Source organism: Podarcis liolepis, assembly GCF_965112155.1.
Source record: "Podarcis liolepis genome assembly, chromosome: 2".
NCBI lineage: Eukaryota > Metazoa > Chordata > Lepidosauria > Squamata > Lacertidae > Podarcis > Podarcis liolepis.
In genome coordinates, this window is record NC_139555.1 from 52543107 (window position 1) to 52562753 (window position 19647).

A 19647-nucleotide genomic window follows, 5' to 3' on the forward strand; every position below is an offset into this window, starting at 1 on the left:
CCACGCCACCTCAAAAAGCCAAATTTTGGCTGGTTTCCCCAGTAGATTTTCAGTTATCTGGGCCAACCCAGATGAAGAGATACTCAAATTATATTGATTCTCCTTCCCCTGACTATTTTGAATAGCTATCATTTATGCAAATGTTGGGAGGTTGCAGGCATCCCTGAGCTCCTTATCTGCCTTGCCCTTTTCTAGGTCATTAAAGGCCATCTCTTCACAGAAGGAAGACAGCAGAAACTAAGGGAGAGATGTGCCTTCCAAATGCCTGTTTGTGACTTACCACAGAGGCATGTTTTGAACCTGAAAGGAAGCCAAGCAGATAAGAAAAAAACCGGGCATTTATCCAAGAGTTCTGCACGTTGTAGCCTGAAAGAGCAATCTGATAGCAGACTTTTAAATAAAAATTAGACGTTACGAAGTAATTGCAAGAAAATCGGAGGCAGCGCAGCTAAAGCATCACCCCTAGCAAAGGCAGGCTCTTCACAGTCACTTTCCATAAACAGCATCTGCTTGGAAATTAAATTCTATTCTTTTATGTGCATCAAATCTGCACCTGTGAGGAAATCCGGACATAATGCCGGAGCGATTGCAGTCGGCAGCAGTATCCATGGCAATGAGATCAGACTCGGAAAGGAGCATGGGAGGCAGCTCCCTGCTTTTGGCTGACCTGTCACACATGATTGACGTACAAGAAAGGGAGATAAAATGCAGCTAAGTAGGTGCTTTGACATTTCATTATGCCGTTTGTCAAAAGGGTGGGTGGGGGGAAGAGAAGGTGCACAACAACACAGGTGTTTGGCTGTTTCCTATTTCTTACTGCATTATCTGCCCATCTTTCCTTCATGGAGCTTAGGATCGTGCATGCAGTCCTTCTCCACTTCATCCTCACAACAACAATGTGAGGCAGGCTAGGGACAGGGATCCTGCTGGAACAAAACAAAAAAAAAAGGAAAGCCTATCCTCATGAGAAAAGCTGGATTCCAGGCCTGGCCTGCAGGGATGGATGTGGCCACACACTGGGCCTCCCAGCAATGGCATCACTGCCACCTCCCAGCAAGCAGAGGCAGCAGGGAGTTCGGCAAGGAGCAAGCACACTGTCAGGAGTGCTGGAGTCAGGCGGGGCGGGGCCTCGGCAGTGGCAGCCTCTTCTCCTCCTTGCCTGCTCCTTGCCAGCAGCCGCTATGAGCCAGCAACAGCAGCCATGGAGAAGCCATGGTGTGCTCCCTCACAACCGCAGCCACGGCCTAGAATAATAATAATAATAATAATAATAATAATAATAATAATAATAATAAATAATAATAATAATTTATTATTTGTACCCCGCCCATCTGGCTGGGTTTCCCCAGCCACTCTGGGCGGCTTCCAACAAAGATGAAAAATACACTAAAATGTCACATATTAAAAGCTTCCCTGAACAGGGCTGCCTTCAGATGTCTTCTGAATGTCAGGTAGTTGTTTATCGCTTTGACATCTGATGGGAGGGCGTTCCACAGGGCGGGCGCCACTACTGAGAAGGCCCTCTGCCTGGTTCCCTGTAACTTGGCCTCTCGCAGTGAGGGAACTGCCAGAAGGCCCTCGGAGCTGGACCTCAGTGTCCGGGCAGAACGATGGGGGTGGAGACACTCCTTCAGATATACTGGACGGGCTAATCCTCCTCCCCGAGCTTGGTGGTGACAGCGCTAGCAGGGGAAATAGGGACATCTCAGGATCAAATCAGAAGCCAGGTTGGCTTTCATAGTTCTGGGACTGTCCCTGGAAAAGCAGGATGCTTGGAGGGTATGGGAGAAGCCAGGTGTGTAGTGGCAATCCTTCCTACTGGTTGAGAAGAGAGTTGAATCTCTCCCCCCCCCCCTTTGCACTGTGAATCCAGTAAAAATTGCCTCCCCTCCATGCATAGTATTAACTTCTTTTGCTTTTTATAACCCAGCTGCTCTCCTTACTGTCACGTCCAGTTTGACCCTAACTCTGTTGCCGATCAGTTTTGTGTGTTTTTTACCAGCATTTCATACCTCAGTAAATGAACCACCATAATGTCTGTATTATGGTATAGCTCTCACCGCCAGCTTTTTGGAAGATGCGGTCCTTTTCAGCAGCCTTCAGCAAAGCAAATCCCTTTCTATAATAAATTAGTCCTGTCTGTGCCCTATGATTAGAACGCTCTCTTATCTTCATGAGTCATTTTAATGGACATGTTTCTTGTCAGGAAGCAGTCACCATCTGTGCTGTCATCTAAATGCTGCGTGGAAAACACAGGAAGGAAAAAGCCACCATCATTCATGTGCCTGTTGTACAATGCCAGTACACAAGTAATTCTGCAGTATAAAGCTGGATGTATGTCCAATTTGCATTAAAGGGTTGCTGAGGTTTTCACGGCTCCTGGTTCCCGTGCCTTTAACAGAAGCTAGATCTGCAGACATTAGTAAGTATCAGAGTTCATGACCATGCTGTGAAAAACCTAAAACTGCTGTTCTAAAAGGTAAAGGTAAAGGACCCCTGACAGTTAAATTCAATCGTGAAAGACCCTGGGGTTGCAGCGCTCATCTCGCTTTACTGGCCGAGGGAGCCTGCGTTTGTCCGCAGAGTTTTTCTGGGTCATGTGGCCAGCATGACTAAGCCGCTTCTGGCAAAACCAGAGCAGCGCACAGAAACACCGTTTACTTTCCCACCGGAGCGGTACCTATTTATCTACTTAAACTGGTGTGCTTTCGAACTGCTAATGGAAGCCCTGCACAAGAACTGCCACATGTGTGATGGAATTTAACCCCCCCTGCACCCTCCACAATTGGTTGGTAGGGGCGGTCAACCAGAACAACAAGTGGAGGGAGTTGAGGGGGAATCATTCTGTCTTGCAGACCAGAATGCTTACACAGGCAGAACACTTGGAAGAACGTGACATTGAATTCCACCCTCTGTCATCCAGCGGTGGCCAACATGGTGCCTTCTAGATGTTGTGGACCTCAGCTCCCATCATCCTTAGCCATAGGCCATGCTGGCTGGGACGGATGGGAGTTGTAGTCCAACAACCCTTGGAAGGCGCCATGTTGGCTAGCCCTGATGGCACTAGTACCAGAGGCTGAATGAGAGACTGAACTGCTTTAGAGGTTTTTGATGATTAAGCATTGTACAAATTCCATTAAATCAATCAATAAAATCCTTAGCGGGTCCATTTAGCTCTCAATGGCTCTGCCCTCCTTGGTTCTGACAGAAAAGTGGAGAAGAACGGCTTTGAAGAACTCGCCACCCATCATTGTGACACCTTCTCTTATGCTCTTACTGCTCCCACTGCTTCCCTCCCAACCCTGCGGATTTAATCTCTCTCTCTACAATGGCTTCTCCTGGGCAGCTACCTTTTTTTGTCTTGTGTGGGTGGCTTGTCTCTGGCTTTGTGGCGTTCATTTTAATTTTTCGCGTGAGCACCAGAGTGTTGTTAATTCCACCCCTTCGGATTACCATTCGGCTGATTTTACGTGGCAAGCAGTCCCTTTCGCCAGCCTGCCTTCTTTCTTTGGTGTGATCACCTCTGGCTGCGGCGCAGAAGTTGGAATAGCTGAGATGGCTCTGGCACAATAGAAGCACGCAAGCATGCAGAGGGGCTGGCTCCATCCTTTGGTGAGCCCTTGAAGCATCACAATACATTCTGTGTTCATAGAAAAAGAGAGGAGAAAAACAGAGGGGGGGGGGAGGTATGATCAGGGTGTACTACTAATGACAAGAAATAAAAGTACCCACGTTTTTACACACACACACACACACCAGCAACCCAAAATTCCTTTGGCTGAGCAATTCCTACCTTAATAAGAAATCCAGACTGTTGGACTTTGTGGGATTTGACTTGCCAGCTGGACTAGGTAAAAGGCATATTTTATTATTTTCTGACATTCTCAAGCCTGTGGTTTTTCAACTCAGTTCTGGTTTTTAAATAGAAAAGAGAAGGTTGGGGAGGGAGTGTTAAGTATGGTGTAGTGCCAGACTAGGACCTGAGAGGTGAGGATTCAAACCGTGAAGCTCACTGGGCCAGTCACTCACAAGGTTGCTGCGAGGATAAAATGGGAAGCAGGAGAATCATGTATGCTACCCGAGCTCCTTGGAGGAAAGGTGGAATATAAATGAAATAAATAAGATGAGCAATGTTTTATGGAACACTTTGTTATCCTTTTGTGCAGCCTCAGGCATGTTTATGTGGAAGCAAGTACCACTGAATTCAATGAGGGTTACACCCTAGGATGTGTGTCTGGGGTTGCAGCCTAAGTTGTTCTTTTGCAGAAGCCATGGTTTGCATGGTAGCCTTAAAAAAATTTAATAGGCAACAAACTTAATAAATTGTGCCTAGAAATCTATATAGATATAATGCACAGCATAGAAAATTAGTGCAAACTGCAAAGTACCCTCCGGAGGGTAGGACCTGAACCAATGGCTTCAAGTTACAAGAAATGATATTTTGGCTAAACATGAGGAAGAACTTTCTGACAGTAGGAGCTGCCTGACAGTGGAATGGTCTTCCTTGGAAGGTTGTAGAATCCTCTTCCTAGGAGGTTTTAAGCAGAGGTTGGATGGCCATCTGCCATGGATGCTTTGGTTGAGACTCCTGCATTGCAGGGGGTTGGACTAGATGACCATTGGGGTCCCTTCCAACTCTACAATTCTATGATTCTACATGGGCCCCACTGAAGCTGCTTTACACAGGCCATATGTCCAGCTACAACAGTGTGCTGCCTTCTCTGACTGGCAGGAGAGCTCTATGGCCTCAGGAAGAGATCTTTCCAGTCATCCTTGTCACTGAAGTTGCTACTGGGATCTTCTGTGTGCACAAGCATGTGCTGTACCTTCCGATAATTAATTAATTAAACATTTGTCCCCTGCTTCCTCCAAGGAGTTTGGGACAGTGTTCACACAGCTATCCCCCCTTTGTCTCACAGCAACCCGGTGAGGTAGGCCAGGCTGAGAGTGAGTGGCTGCCCCACAGTCACCCAGTGGGTTTCATGGCTGTGTGGGAGGGTTTAGAAAATCATTTCTTGTCTGGCACTCTTGACACCTCACCACACAGCCTCTCCTTTTCACCTACTTTGAGGAATACACCTGTGGTAAAGCACTGCGCCAATACGGAGCCATGTTGCAGTGCAGCTTCAAGGTTATGCAGGCACGAACGCTGATCCCTAGATCTGCATTTGAAAGACCGCATTCCCCAATGAATTCCAATTTTGGCAGGGAACAGTGTTATGCCACAATCTGTACCCTTCTAATAATTTCTTTAAGTGTGCTGGAGCTATTCCTGAGAACACCTGTGAACTGTTAAGTTCTATGGAGCTGACAAGACAAGTCAGACTCAAAATAGAATTAGACACTCAAATAAATTGCTTTAGCACCTGCACCATTGCTCTCACTAGGATAAAAATAAAAGGTCTATCAATCCTCATACTTTGGGCATACGCTTCTGCTCAGCTGAGGTCAGTGTGAAATGTTTCTCTGCTTTGATAAAAACCCTGCATAACTAGCCAAATGCATTGTGGGAGTGTTTCATTTACCTCAGAGATAATTTGAGTATGAGCTGGTATTAGACTCAGAAGATTATTCTAAATGGGCCATTGGTCTTTCTTTTTTTGGTGTGGCAAATTGCTATGAGACACACTAATCCCCTGTTTGTTATTCCCAAGTCATTTTAAGTATTTCAGTGACTCATATTCTAATTAATGAAATCTGCCTTAGGAAAGTAATGACTGAGACCTGGCAAAGAGCATAACCGAAGTGTGAGGAAATGAAACGAGAAACTGTACTACCAACATCCTAAAGGGATATCACAGGGAAATACATTCTCTTCCCTGACCTCTACTTAGCATCAATTCAACAGAAGACAAGGCTCCACAGCAGCTATGGAGAAACTCCAGAAGTTGTTGGAATTCAGCCCACATCATCTGACCATTGACCATGCTGGGTGAGACTTATGAGAGACGGAGTTTAACAGCGTCTGGAGGGCCAGAGGTTGCCCCTGTCTGGTCTACAACCTGGTGGGTGTGAGGGCCAAGTCTCTACTCTCCCACTTTTGCCATTGCCCATGTACTCAAGATGTCCTAAGCGTATTGCTTGTCATGGAAAGAGCATACTTGTTCCTGCATGAAAACAACTGTGATACCCTCCAATGTTTTTCTGATGAAAATAGGGACATCCTGAGGCTGGCAATAGGGGGGAAAAGGGGTTCTAAGGTTGCAAGCTTATGCATATTTACCTGGGAATAAGCCTCGCTGGTGGCATTGGGATTTAACTCTAAATACAAATGCATCAGCTTGTACTGTGGTGGGCCTTCTGGTGGCTGCCCACTGGCCAGATATTGGCTGCCAGTTGTCCTTCACTGAAATGGGCCTAAAAATAATATTTGGGCTCTGAACCTTTCCCAGGCATTAACATGGCAAATTGCATAGCCAATGATAGATGGTAAAACTTATCCATAATAAAAAATGGATAAACCCAGATGAGAAAATTGGTGAGAGTATAGGACTAAGACCTGGGAGATCAGGGTTCAAATCCCGATTCAGCCAGCAAGCTCACTGGGTGGCGTTGGGCAAGTTGCTACTTCTTGCCCTAATCTACCTCACAGAGATATTATGAGAATAGCATGGAGATGAACCGTGTAAGAAACATTGTTCTTGAGACATTGGAAAACCCTCAGATTTGTTCTGTGCTCTCTGTATGGAATTGAAAGCAGGTGACAGTCACCCCGAGCAATGACACACAATATTTCAGTGTCCTCGGACTCTTAAGAAGTAGCTTGTCAAGTGAGACAGAGCTGACACACTAGTTTCCAAGCAGGTGAGTCACTGAGAAGGTAGGCAGAGGGATGAAACTGAGAGGGAGAGGTGGAGGAATGAAGCAGTGGGGAGGTTGTTGGGGTGCAAGTGCATTGGCAGAGCCAATCTGTCACTCCTGCTGGTGTGTTGTCACCATGCCAACCTCCCCATCACCTTCTTCTTGTAATAAGCAACAATGGCACATCTGCCAGGAAGCTAGTGTAGAAGTTCAGCATGCCAAGCCACATGGACTCATATTTGTTCCTCTCTCCCCTCCCCTTCCCATCCTCCTACCATCCTCAGCATGTGGCTGTCACACACACAGCCCTGGCTGAGTTATTTTGCTTGTACGGTGAGGTAGACAGGACCGTGTAGTGTGACTGTAGCTATAGCTGCTAGGCAACAGGCTAAGTCAATTCCCAAACAGCTTGCTGACACTTCAGTAGCATTTAGAAGCTAAGATGCAAGCCTTGCATAAGAGCAGCCCTCCACCAGCCATGTACACAACTGGCTAGCCTCTACCTATGGGGAAATAATTTCTAGCAATTACTTGCAAGGAATGACAGAATAACTTCTGGCCAGCTAGGTGATGCAAAGACTGCTTTCCTCTCCCTTCCCTATCTCTAACTCTGTATCTACAGAGAGAGGGGGTGGGAGGGACGACAATGCATGCAGTATATGTATTCTAACTACAGTGGTACCTCAGGTTACAGATGCTTCAGGTTACAGACTCTGCTAACCCAGAAATAGTACCTCGGGTTAAGAACTTTGCTTCAGGATGAGAACAGAAATCGTGTGGCGGCAGCGGGAGGCCCCATTAGCTAAAGTGGTGCTTCAGATTAAGAACAGTTTCAGGTTAAGAACGGACCTCCAGAACAAATTAAGTTCTTAACCCGAGGTACCACTGTACTAGCTTTGCCAACTATGTAGCAGAGCTAACCTACTGCCTTCAGAGTGGAGTGAATAAAACCTAGAAATTGTACTGGGAGTTTCCTGGCAGGTGGGCCACTTTTGCTTAGTAGGAGGGGGAAGGGTGAGAGAGACTTTTGCTTAGTAGGAGGGGGAAGGGTGAGAGAGATTTTCAAATTTTACATGTAGAATGAAATAATGAAATGCACAAAGTGCATCGTTCACAGGTGGGTGCTGTTCTTCCAGAGCAGCATGCTGATGTGCCACTCCTTCATCAGAGTGAGGTGGGGGGTGAGGGAAAAGATTGTCATTCATCCATGAGCAATCAGCTCCATTTCCTTCTTTTCCCTTAACAGTAAGCAAAGCAAGCCTCCAGACTGTCTTATAATAGCCACAGGGCCAGCAGCGTCTTCTTCTCACCCTTTCATTTTGCTAATAGCATTTGTCCTTCTCCACTGCTTCCCACGCACTGCTGCATTTAACACTCACTGAACCCAGGGAAGCGGTGCCACTGAGTCACTGGAGAATCTGTTCTCTCTTTCCTCTCTCCTTCCCTCTTCTGCACATTTTCTCTGCCATGATCAGATGAAGAGGCTGTCCTTGTACTTCTAAATTGCATGTTAGGAATTGGAGCATTTTGTTTGATCTGAATAGAAGAGACTGAGGTTCAAGCCCAGACAATATTGTTTTGCCTTCGTTGCCTCTACAGGCACTGCAGGAAAATCTTGAGGGGACACACACACACACACACACACACACACACACGTGCACATAGGCACACACATTTTGTCATTTTAAAGGAATGCTTACATTTATTAAAATAAATACCTTGAAGCTCAGTTCAGTTCATCGTTTATTGTTCCAGCCAAAGACAATGACAAACTTGTACCAATAGTATTAATAAAATAATACAGAACATCCATCCATAATATGAGCCACCACCCATGATGTAAGAGAGCGAAGTTACCAGAGACACCAACCAACCCAAATCCATCTTTATTTCAGATTACATCTGCAAATCACCACAATTGATATGATGGTTCATTCAGGAAGACCAGGTTTGCTATGGTCTCATTGCTATGGCAAACCTGATCCATTTCAGGACTGTTCAAGTGACTATCACCAACCCCAATATGCGACAAACTTTCTCAAGCATTTTTTTTTAAGAAGCAAGAAAACTTAAATTTTGATCCTGTACTAGGAAGATGCACTGGTGGCAGTCAGCAGAACAAGGAGGTGGTACTTACTTGACCCCCTGTCACTGTTATCCATACAGCTCACTGGGAAGGAAAGGGTGATGGGTGAGGTAGTGACAAGGGTATGATGCAAAATCCAGCAGTACCATGACCTCACCACCACCTTGCTTCTCCTTCTCACACCAATACTGGTAACAGAAGGTCAGGTCAGTGCCACTGCCCCACCTTCTGACTTCAACTGGAAAGCATGGAAAGGAAAGGAATGGAATTGGTGTTTCTGGTTTAAAACTCAAGGGAGTTGCATCAATGGAGTTGCATCATTAGCTTCCTGGCAGGTGGGTCACTGTCCTTTACCAGGAAGGAGAAGGAGAGGGGAAAGCAGTACATAGGTCAGTGTGGTGTGGATGCACACACCAGTGGAGCCAACATGGCGCTCCTGTCATTCAATTTGCACCACACCAGTCTCTCTCACCCTTCCCCCTCCTACTAAGCAAAAGTGGCCCACCTGCCGGAAACTAGAGTAGGGACCCCACCCCGCCCAGATTGCTGCTGCAGGTGAGTTGTATAGGTCAACTTCTATGTCCTGTAATTTGAAAGGATGTTTGTGGAGACCAGTCATTAAGTCTTCACTTAAGTAGAATAAATGAACTGATGGGAGCCCAGCCAATAAATAATCTGAAGTCATGGGTGAACAATAAGGGAGCCAAGTTTGTGGATGACACCAAATTATTTAAGATGTTAAAATCCAAAGCAGGCTGCAATAATAATAATAATAATAATAATAATAATAATAATAATAATAATATAAAAAAATCAAAATGTTTTCCTCCAAACTGGATGAATGGAGAAGAAAAGGGCATATGAAATTCAGTATAAGTGCAAATGGACACCACCACCCAATTTTAGGTAAAAAAGAAAAAAGAAAAAGGAGAGGGGATCTTATTGTAAAACTCATGGGAAATCTGAGCTTGGAGACTGCTGCAATACTGAGGAGAGAATTTTAGAGGCTTATATGTTATATATTGTGCAATGAGAATGAGTTGAGATAAATTATTCACACCCTCAGATTATTCCATTTCATCCCATGAAATTGAAAGCCTGTAAATTCAATACAAAACGGAACACAGTAGTGGATAATGTGGTGGAGTGGCGGTGCTTATCTGACCTCTGGTTGGTCCTATTGCTGGTGAGGTAAGGGCAGCACAAATGCAGCAGCAGAGCTAATCTGGTGCTGCCACCGGTGCATTTGCACAACACTGACTTGCTTCTGCCTTGCCTCCCCCCTACATTCCAGTAAGCAGTAGCAATGCAACTCATCAGAGGCCAGGTGGGCACTGCCATCCCACCACAATGTCTGCTCTTGATTCAAAACAAAATTAATCTATGGACAGGTCTGACCCAAGACATTTTGCCGCCCGAGGCAGAATAGCAAATCCTCAAGTCAGTGTGCACAGTATGCAAAGCTAGCCAATTTATTTTTGCACTTGAGATAGAAAAATGTACTCTCTTAGGCAGTGCAACAACAACAAATTTTTAAAATGCCCTTACGTGGCACTCAAAATCGGCTGCCTGGGGGATCATTCAGTCATATAAGTAAATCTCCCTACCTGTCTATCAGATCCAGATAACCATATTCTTCTCACCAAGCCCTCCCCTCATTCTGCAGTGAAATATTCCATTCGTACAGGAATGGATATCAGCTGAGCTTAAGGATAGCTTTTCTTGTAATGGCTTCTGGCTGCCTTCCTGGATTCAGTCTACAATTGCTCTCATTTGCTGATTATCAGGTACAGTCACAGCTAGTTTCAATAGCATATATCCAGAATGTATTGACATGGTGGTACATCACAGCAAGTCAATGTGAATAATAAGCTCAGCTCCTTCAAGGATGTTTGCTGACTAGTGTGGAAGATAAGTTTCCAGTCTTTGCTCATAGGTTGAATACTGAAGCTTTCCTAAGTATTATTTGATCAGTCTATATAGAGGTGGTAAAAATTCAGGTTCCTTAAAATATCCACAAACTCATCTTTGCTCTTCTCCCATTTTCTTTGTGTGCCGAGTTTCAAATTTTTATTTATTTTTTGCTGTAGATCACACTTGTTTAATTTTGTGTGATTGCTCATGCATGTTGGATAGCCTAAGCTTGTTTGGTGCGCTAAGGCATGTTAGGATATTATTTTTAAGGATAAATAGTACTGATGGGTTTCCACAGGGTTTCCAGCTCCAAGCTTCAAACCTTGACAATGTCCTTTCAGATAAATTATATGCAGCATAACAAGGGTTGACCTCCTCTTCCCAGAGGAAATGAAATGCAAAAGGTATCTTGGTAGCATTAAAGAACTGTCTTAAACCAATTGAGGTCCACTGGAAATTCACAATTACGAGTGACACCAACTACATTATTCAGTTTTATCTTTGGCACCATCACTGTGGTGACTCCTTCCCCCACCAGTCCAATGACAGCATCTCCACAAAAAGAGGAGCAGAGCTTCAGGAGACATATTTGGAGAGACATTGCTGGATTAAAACTACAGACTTTGTAGTGAGTGTCACAAACTAGGGATTTCAGACACAAGCCATTGGTATCTGTGAGTTCTTTCACTGAATGTTGTTGAACTACCCATGTGGATAAGTGGATTTGGAAGATCCGAGTCTATGGCTGGCACTAGATCATATCCCTTTGAAAATTTGTACTCCAAAACACATTGCCTGTGTGTAAAGCAGGGTCTTGGCCTTCATCTGAAGGTGTGTCTCCACCCCCATCATTCAGCCCAGACACTGAGGTCCAGCTCCGAGGGCCTTCTGGCAGTTCCCTCACTGCAAGAAGTGAGGTTACAGGGAACCAGGCAGAGGGCCTTCTTGGTAGTGGCACCTGCCCTGTCAAGGATGTCAAGGAAATAAACAACTATCTGACTTTCAGAAGACATCTGAAGGCAACCCTGTTTAGGGAAGTTTCTAATGTCTGAAGTTTTATTGTGTTTTTAATTTTCTGTTGGGAGCCGTCCAGCCAGATGGGCGGGGTATAAATAATAAATTATTATCATTATCATTATCATTATCATTCTTCCTTTGTTTGCCCCAGAAATAGGCCAGTTGCAGACAAGGGGGAGAACCTTGTTCTACCCAGCCAAATCTAGTGTCTGCTCATGAGGGCCCTAGATGGGACTACTTTGGGGCAGGGGTGCCAACTTGAATAAAATTTGGGGGGAGGTAAGTCCCGCCCCACATACTTGATCACATGACACAGCACACACCATTTGAATGCCAATGCCCATCAACTGGGGGGGGGCTCAAATATTTTATTGGGGGGGGCAAAGGGACCTTGGCCCCTAGGAGTTAGCTCCTATGCTTTGGGGACATAAAGCCAGATGGCGTGAGCCTCGAAAACCATGTGAAAATTACAGTGCAAAATTCCCATAATTGAAATGGGATTGCAAACAGCAATTAATGTGGAAATCAACAGTAAATATCTGCTTGATTTCCAAAAGTGGCTTTTATATCATACAAAAGATCACAGAAAATACGGAAATGACCAGGTAAGGAATTGGAATAAAATGCTGTCTGAATACAGCCTGAGAGAAATCCCAGTTGACAGATGTCCTTACGCTTCAGTATTAGGCTTTCAGCCTTGCTGGCCCTGTTGTTTGGAGTGGAACAGAGCGGGGAGAGCTTGTGTCTGCTACAAAAGACAATAGCACCAAAACAGGGCATCAGATCTCCTTAAGTAGAGCCAACTGGACATCCCCACTAGACACATGCAAAAGATGTGAGCCATAGACAAGAGGACCCATCTGAAGTCAGATGATACTATCATTCCTATGTTCCAGCAGAACAGAAACTGATCCCCTCCTCCTCAGTGCATTTTGAACTAAATCGGTTGGATTTGGATGCCAGCAGATTCTGTCCCACAGGCTACAACAATCTAGAGAAAAGGGAAGCACACTCACTGACACACTCAGGTCGAGTGCCTGGAACAACTTTCATTTCAAGCGAGGCTTGAAATGGAGCCAGCTTGTCAAAGGAGATAAAAGAGACTAACAGGGAGCAAACCCAGAAAAATAATAATAAGTGAACCAGTCCTGCCCGAGGAGAAATCAACACCGGGCAGCTTTTGTTTCAGCTGGTTTTTTCTTTTCTTTTTTAATAATGCATGAACGCTGCTAACAAATCTGCCATTTTCACACTGTTAATTGCAGAAATATTTGCCACTTCCCTGGGGCATTTCTCTCACCCTCCTGACACGTTATTCCACCCCCCCAACAATTCTTTTCCACCTGAAGATTGCAAAGCGACAATCACTCAGAGAGCAGAACACAAAGGAAAAAGTGGGAAGAAACAAGAGAGAAAACGAGAATGCAAACAAGATATACATGGGTATTTTGCCCCTTGTTTCTTTTCATGCAATTTTTCTAGGCTAGCAAATCTATTACAATAGGTGCAAACATTCAAAATATCAATAGCAATAGTGACTATGCATATTGTGCAATAGCACTGCAGTACATCGGTGAATATGTGAATAACAGGAATATGCCCTCAGATATCTGTATATGTGCCAGTGTCATGACCCATTTTCCAAGGGTGTGCAATGAATGCACATGTGTTGCTCAAGTTTACTTACTTGTAGCCACATTGACTATGAAGTCTCTCAGAGCCTCACACTGTAGAGAGGATAGCAGAGTTGTGTAGCTCCCCTCTATTGACTCTAATGTTTAACCATGCTAGCATCCTTTTGGGGCTAGTTTATTCATTCATTGTACTATGAATGACCTAGGAATTCTAATGACCTTGGCTGGCCACATGACCTGGAAAAACTGTCTGCAGACAAACGTCGGCTCCCTCAGCCAGTAAAGCAAGATGAGTGCCGCAACCCCAGAGTCGTTCACGACTGGACTTAACTATCAGTGGTCCGTTACCTTTAGGGATTCTAAAATGGCACTCTGGGGATTTTGATAGACTGTTACATTTTAGCTTATATAGTTTCAAAGCCCTCGGCACCTATGTGTGCTTGGAGTCAGGCAACTATGACAACTGTAAATAGTCATGCCTATTTAAAAAACCATACCTTAAAGATAATCACTGCTAGTGCTGATAATAAAGGTATTCCCCTCCGTACAACAAGAACTAGAACAATTATTCACAACTATTTGCCATTTTGGAGGTGACACTTGAAATTCTAAGTCTGACTTTATTGCAAATGTCACAGTTGACCACCAAGCTTTGCAATGTGTGTTTTAGACTTGGCATCTCTTGATTTCAGCATCAGCTCTGGATTTTTTTTGGGGGGGGAGGTGTGCTAGTAGCTAAAGTGTGGGAGACAAGGATTCAAATCCCCACTCAGCTATGAAACTCACAATGCGGCCTTGGGCCATCCCTGTCTCTCAGCCTAGCCTACCTTGCAGTGTTGTGAGCAGGATAAAATCAGAAGCAAGAGAGCCACGTACGCCATCTTGGGATCCTTGGAGGAAAGGCAAAATAGGAATGCAACAAATAAAGACCTAAATGATGCCCTCAGCAGGCTCCCACATCTGCTGCACACTGCTGTTGCTCTCTGCTCATTTATTTCCTCTCTTGCTTGGAGCCCAATCTGCACAGCTGTTCAGAGGACAAGACCAGCTCCTTCTGCTTGCACTTGGCTCTGCCCACTTGCTCAGAGGGGACAGGCAAACAGGTCAGGCAGTGAGAGCTATGGAGCTCCGGGGGCTGGCAGGCGTGTGGGTCCTTGGCAAACATGCAGCAATGTTGACCCCTGACCCTGGCTTTCCTGATTGTCTTGGCCAGCTTCAAATATGTGTTTTCATAAGCTGTCAGCTGTCAGACAGTAAACGTCATTGCCTATCAGCGACTAAACTGTATGAAATGCTAAGTACCAGTTCCTGCCCTCCACCAAATACTCTCAGATGCTAAGTGCCTTGGCACCTCAGCTATCAAGGGCTGTCAAATACTAAGCAGTGCGTCAGGCTGTCAATACTGAAATACAAAGATCAAATACTAAGATCAAATATTTGAGGAGCATTGGGGCGATAAAATAAAATAAACGGAGTCCTCAGAGCATCAATGGGGAATCAGCAGCAATAGTATTTGCAGGGGAGCTTTTTCAGGAGCAATTCATTTCGGGGACATCATCCTGACACCATACCTGGCCCTGCAAGAGATGCCGGCCTGTTTATGATTGCCTGTTAAGCTTTTATTGGGATGCCTGTTTGCATAACTGCCCATTACCCGCTTATTCCGATGGCTGTATTTCTTTGAATATTACATAATACAGCAACATTGTGAGGCTGATATAAGTCTCATAATTAAATCACCCCACAAAAAAGAAATGTATTTCCCCAAAGAGCTTAAATAGAAGACAAGAGACACTAGTATGTAGTAGAAGGTGGGTGGTTTGGGTGAAGGAGAGGACAAGGCAATAGACAAGATTAGCTGCTAAAAGGAAGACTTTACATATTAAAATGCCATTTGCATACATTATCCTACATCAAATGAGCATCCTGAAGGTTTCACAAAAGATTGCTGCACAAATATGATTTCCCCCTCCTCCTCCAAGGCGATCTGCTTAGTCTACGTAAGCCCCAGTTGAACTAAGAAAAATTGGAAAGCTAAATGATCATTTGATAGTCTATTAAAAAGCAGTTTCAGATCTTTAGGAAAGAAAAAGGTGGGAGCGTGGAGGAGGTGCCATCTTATTATCTCCCTTTGTCATTTGATCATCAAGTGACTTAAGCAGAGGTTGGAAGGGGCACAGGAACACTGCAGTTCCATGCCATCCTTGCCCTGACTTTGGCTTAGCACTGAGAAAAAAATCTCTGGTTGCACTAATAGAGTGATGGGAAGCAATTTGTGCTCCTTTACAGTCGTCGTCTTCTTCCTTGTCTGGGGCTGCCCAATCTATAGGATTATGAACAATGTATAACAAGATGTAGAGCTTTATCAACCTTATAACTCACCTTTGCATATATGAGGAGGGATATATGAAGCCTTCTCTAATATTCCCACCTCCATGCTAAGTTACATCACATGCTTGGGACACTTATGTCACAATCCTATGCATGTTTACTCATGAGCAAATCCTTGGGCTACAATCTATATGCACTTTCCTGGGAGTAAAGCCCCAGTGAGCACATTGGGAATCACTTCTGAATTAACATGCATAGGATGGTGCTGTTATTCGCAAGAATGGCTATACAATTCATCATAACGGCTGTTGTTATTTCACATTTTTGCTTGGACCCTTGCATTATTAAACATTATGCCTCTGATTCAATTAAGCATTGTTCCTATGTACTTTGGAAAGGAGTGAGTTGTAGCATTTGTTCAAAAATGTTGCTATTGTGCAGGATATTGGCTATTGCTCAAACAGTTCCCCATAAAAACACTAAGCAGAATTCTGTATTTTATTTTGTTCATTTATAAACCACTTTCCAGCTTACTCTTGCCCATTCTGTAAAACAGGCTTCTTTGCGTAACAAATTTACCCATTTTCCCCTTTTAAGCTATCAAAACCACAACAACATTTTTTTTTTTGCAATCTGTGGCTATATTTACTTTTTGAAAGCCATTAAGTGAACACTTATTTCTTAAAATGAAAATGGAGCTGTATCTTTCTGCTGCAGTGCAATCCTGTTGGTGTTTACTCAGCAATCAGTCACAATTTGCTCCCTAGAAAAGTGTGTATTACAGTCTTACGGAGCAATTGAAATTGAATCCAGGAAGTAGTGGGGCAGAGTAGAGTGGTAGCCAGGGCAGAACATGGGACTATCTATCTATCTATCTATCTATCTATCTATCTATCTATCTATTATCTATCATCTACCTACCTACCTTATAGTTATACCAGCTCTTAGGTGCCATGGCTGAGGGTCTCAAGGATTGTGCTCCTCAGGGAATCTCTGGAACTTTGGATCTAGGGCTCCAAAGTGGCCTTTCCCCCAAATACTCCATTTCAGAGCTTTCTACTGACCACCATCCATGGGGCAACCACTAGCAGTAGCTCTCTGCCCAACTGGGTGATGCTGGGGCCTCCACTGTGGTGGAGCCCCATCCCTCACACCTAGTGGAGCTCCTCTCCACCAACAGAAGCCACTGGAGAGGTATCTGCACGCCGTCCAACCTTATCAGGCATCAGTTGGGGTGGGTGGTCACAGTTGCACTGTACCTCTGGTGCATGTGCCTCAGCTTATTTTTGAAATTTCCGCCCAGAATTTGGCTGCAATGCTAACTGGCAGCAGGAGGGCTAGCACTGCATCTACAGCATCCATACTTGCGCCAACTGGGGCCCATTGCACTCACATGCTGACAACAGGGTCTGCGCAGCATTCAACAGTTCCTGTGCTGGCGCAGCCCTCCCCCTTGCCCCTCAAACACCTTGGTTTTGGGAGTGTTCCACTGGCTACCACTGGTTGTAGCTCCTGTCCACCTGCCATTTGGGTGGGCACATTTGTGTGGGCCTCAGCAGTGGGGCTTCCCCACTGATAGCAGAGCTGCCCTGCTTGTCAGGGAGATGCTTCTTCTCCATCCAAACCCCCTCTGGTGTGGTGGAGTGTGGGTGATGGTTTGCTCTTCCTGTTTAATAAAAGCACAATACCAATTGTACTCTATACTCCAGGATCCATTTCTATAGAAACACACAGCCTTGGATAGCTGCTAATGCTGCATTTTCTGAGTTCCACATAAATGCAGCTTCATTAGTCAGTCTTTAGAGCCATCAACTCCGCAACGTGGCCTTTGAGCACATTTCTCTGAATTCACACTTTGAAAATGAGGCATTTAATTCTCCGAATTCAATGTACTTAACACTGATATTTCCGAGAAGAACTGTCCCCCATGGTGTTACAGAGCATGCAGTTTATTTATGTAACTGTAACAAATCCTGGAGCATAATAGTTTCCTCAGCTGCTTTGACGATTAAGGTAAAAATAACCATATAAATAAAGCACAAGCTGGAGATTAGAGAAAACTGTTTAATGTGAACAGCATCCAGTGCGTTCCGCAAACTATAAGAAAAGTTAATTTTTCATGCTCCTGAGAACGGTCACAGAATAACAAACATGAAATCAGAACAGAAGTATTTATCAGTGCTGTACATACAGCGATACTTCAGAAGCTTTGGCCATCGTTTGAAGAGATTTGAAATCAAACTACCTTGTGCTACTTTTCTGAGGTGCTCATTTTCTTTGCCTAATACTTCCTTTTCTTTCAAATATTAAACAATTGGTGAATCACACAGCTGTGAAGAACAATGCTTAACAGATATGGGGGGGGGGATTCTATGAAATTACCAAGGGTTGTATCCAATGAGTACTTCCATTTATGTAAGGACTTCTGCCTGTGCAACAAAACTTCCACTTCCTCTCCTCCTGCCGCCCCCTCCATAAATCTTCTCTAGGGCTTCCTCCAACCCTTTGGAGCAGATCGGGGGCCAGGGGACATGTGGAGAGGGGGAGTTCTGTTGTGCAATGGAATGACTTTGTTGGATGCAAGCCATTATGTCTTCAATAGGATGTTGAAAATCTAGATTTCAATTCATCATTTCTGAGATGTGGAAACATTCCTATGCATGTTTACTCAGAGGTAAATCTCATTGGGGTCAATGAGGCTTAGTCACTAGTAAGCAGGTTACACTAATAACCTTATTATTGTCCTTTCTAGTTGTTTTCATGCTTGACCTTTATTTGTAGGTGTACGTCACATCCATGGCTTTTTTCCAGCTGGAACTCACTGGAACTCAGTTCCGGCACCTCTCAGGTGGACGCCTTTGCTATTATAAGAGAACAAGGAAGGCATTTATGGTGAGTTCCGACACCTCTTTTTCTAGAAAAATAGCACTGGTCACATCTCTTTTGTTCAAATGTTCAAACTCCCTTCTTTCCCAGGAATAAAAAAGCTTAATCATTCCCTTCATTTTTTTAAGAAACCCCAACAACTTTTAATCATTAATGAATACCATCTCAAGGGCTGTATGGGATCAAAATACCCTCATCTCCAGATGCTTTTACTAGAAGAGGATTCTTTACACAGGGTGGAGGGAAGAGGCAAAAAGCAAAACAAGGTGTGGTGACCAGTGAGTTCTGTAGGAGCACTTGCATAAATAGCAGCAGGTGGGTGACGAGAGTCAGGATGCCCCGATCCACTTCCTCTCCTATGGTACCATCTGAGCCAAAGGTCTCTGTGTGGCGAATGAGCAGACTGCTCCAGGCAAAGAGGTTATGTGGGGAGGGGAGATCAGCAAAACATGCGGCCTCCCTTTTGCTGGCAAGGGCATCCCATTAGAAGAATTCTGCTCACAGGATGTTCCTTAGTTGGGGTCTAAGCCTATACAAAGCTGTCCAATAACACAGGTGGCTTTAAAAATAAACAAGTTGCAAATGCTTATTAAAAAGCCTGAATTTCATACCATGGAATTTCAAAAGTGCTTTTAGAAACCATGCACTTTGCCACAAATTTCTGCTTTTAGAACAGTTTTCAGGCCGAATTGGTGTATATTGAACACCTTTTGTCTGAAAATACTGGGGCTGAGTTATTATTACATCTAAACACTGACTTTCACCATAGTCTGCCTTTAATACCTCTTCCATTAAAGCAGATTACAGTGAATCAACTTATATTAACTGTGTTTTGTTGATCTCTTTAAGACTGTAATAGCATTAAAGCAGGAAGCAAAAGCTCTGTGAGCATCTGGAAACTGCAGAGCACATGAAGGAGATTCCTCTTATTATTCCCTGCTGGGGTGGTTTCACTTGGCCTGGCCAATTTTCTGCATG

The 19647-nt window shown here is 44.4% G+C and overlaps 1 long non-coding RNA gene across 2 annotated transcripts; it reads right to left on the reverse strand.

Annotated features, from left to right (window-relative positions):
• Positions 1-1941: 1941 nt before the first annotated feature.
• LOC310697537 lies at positions 1942-14417 on the reverse strand. 2 transcript variants are annotated; one of them, XR_014521043.1, is made up of 3 exons: positions 14383-14417; positions 3351-3640; positions 1942-2239 (listed from the first exon to the last, which is right to left on the reverse strand). It is a non-coding gene; the product is annotated as an uncharacterized lncRNA (long non-coding RNA). The 2 variants fall into 2 exon arrangements; XR_014521044.1 differs by lacking the exon at positions 14383-14417 and adding an exon at positions 5066-5161.
• Between the last annotated feature and the right edge of the window lie 5230 nt (positions 14418-19647).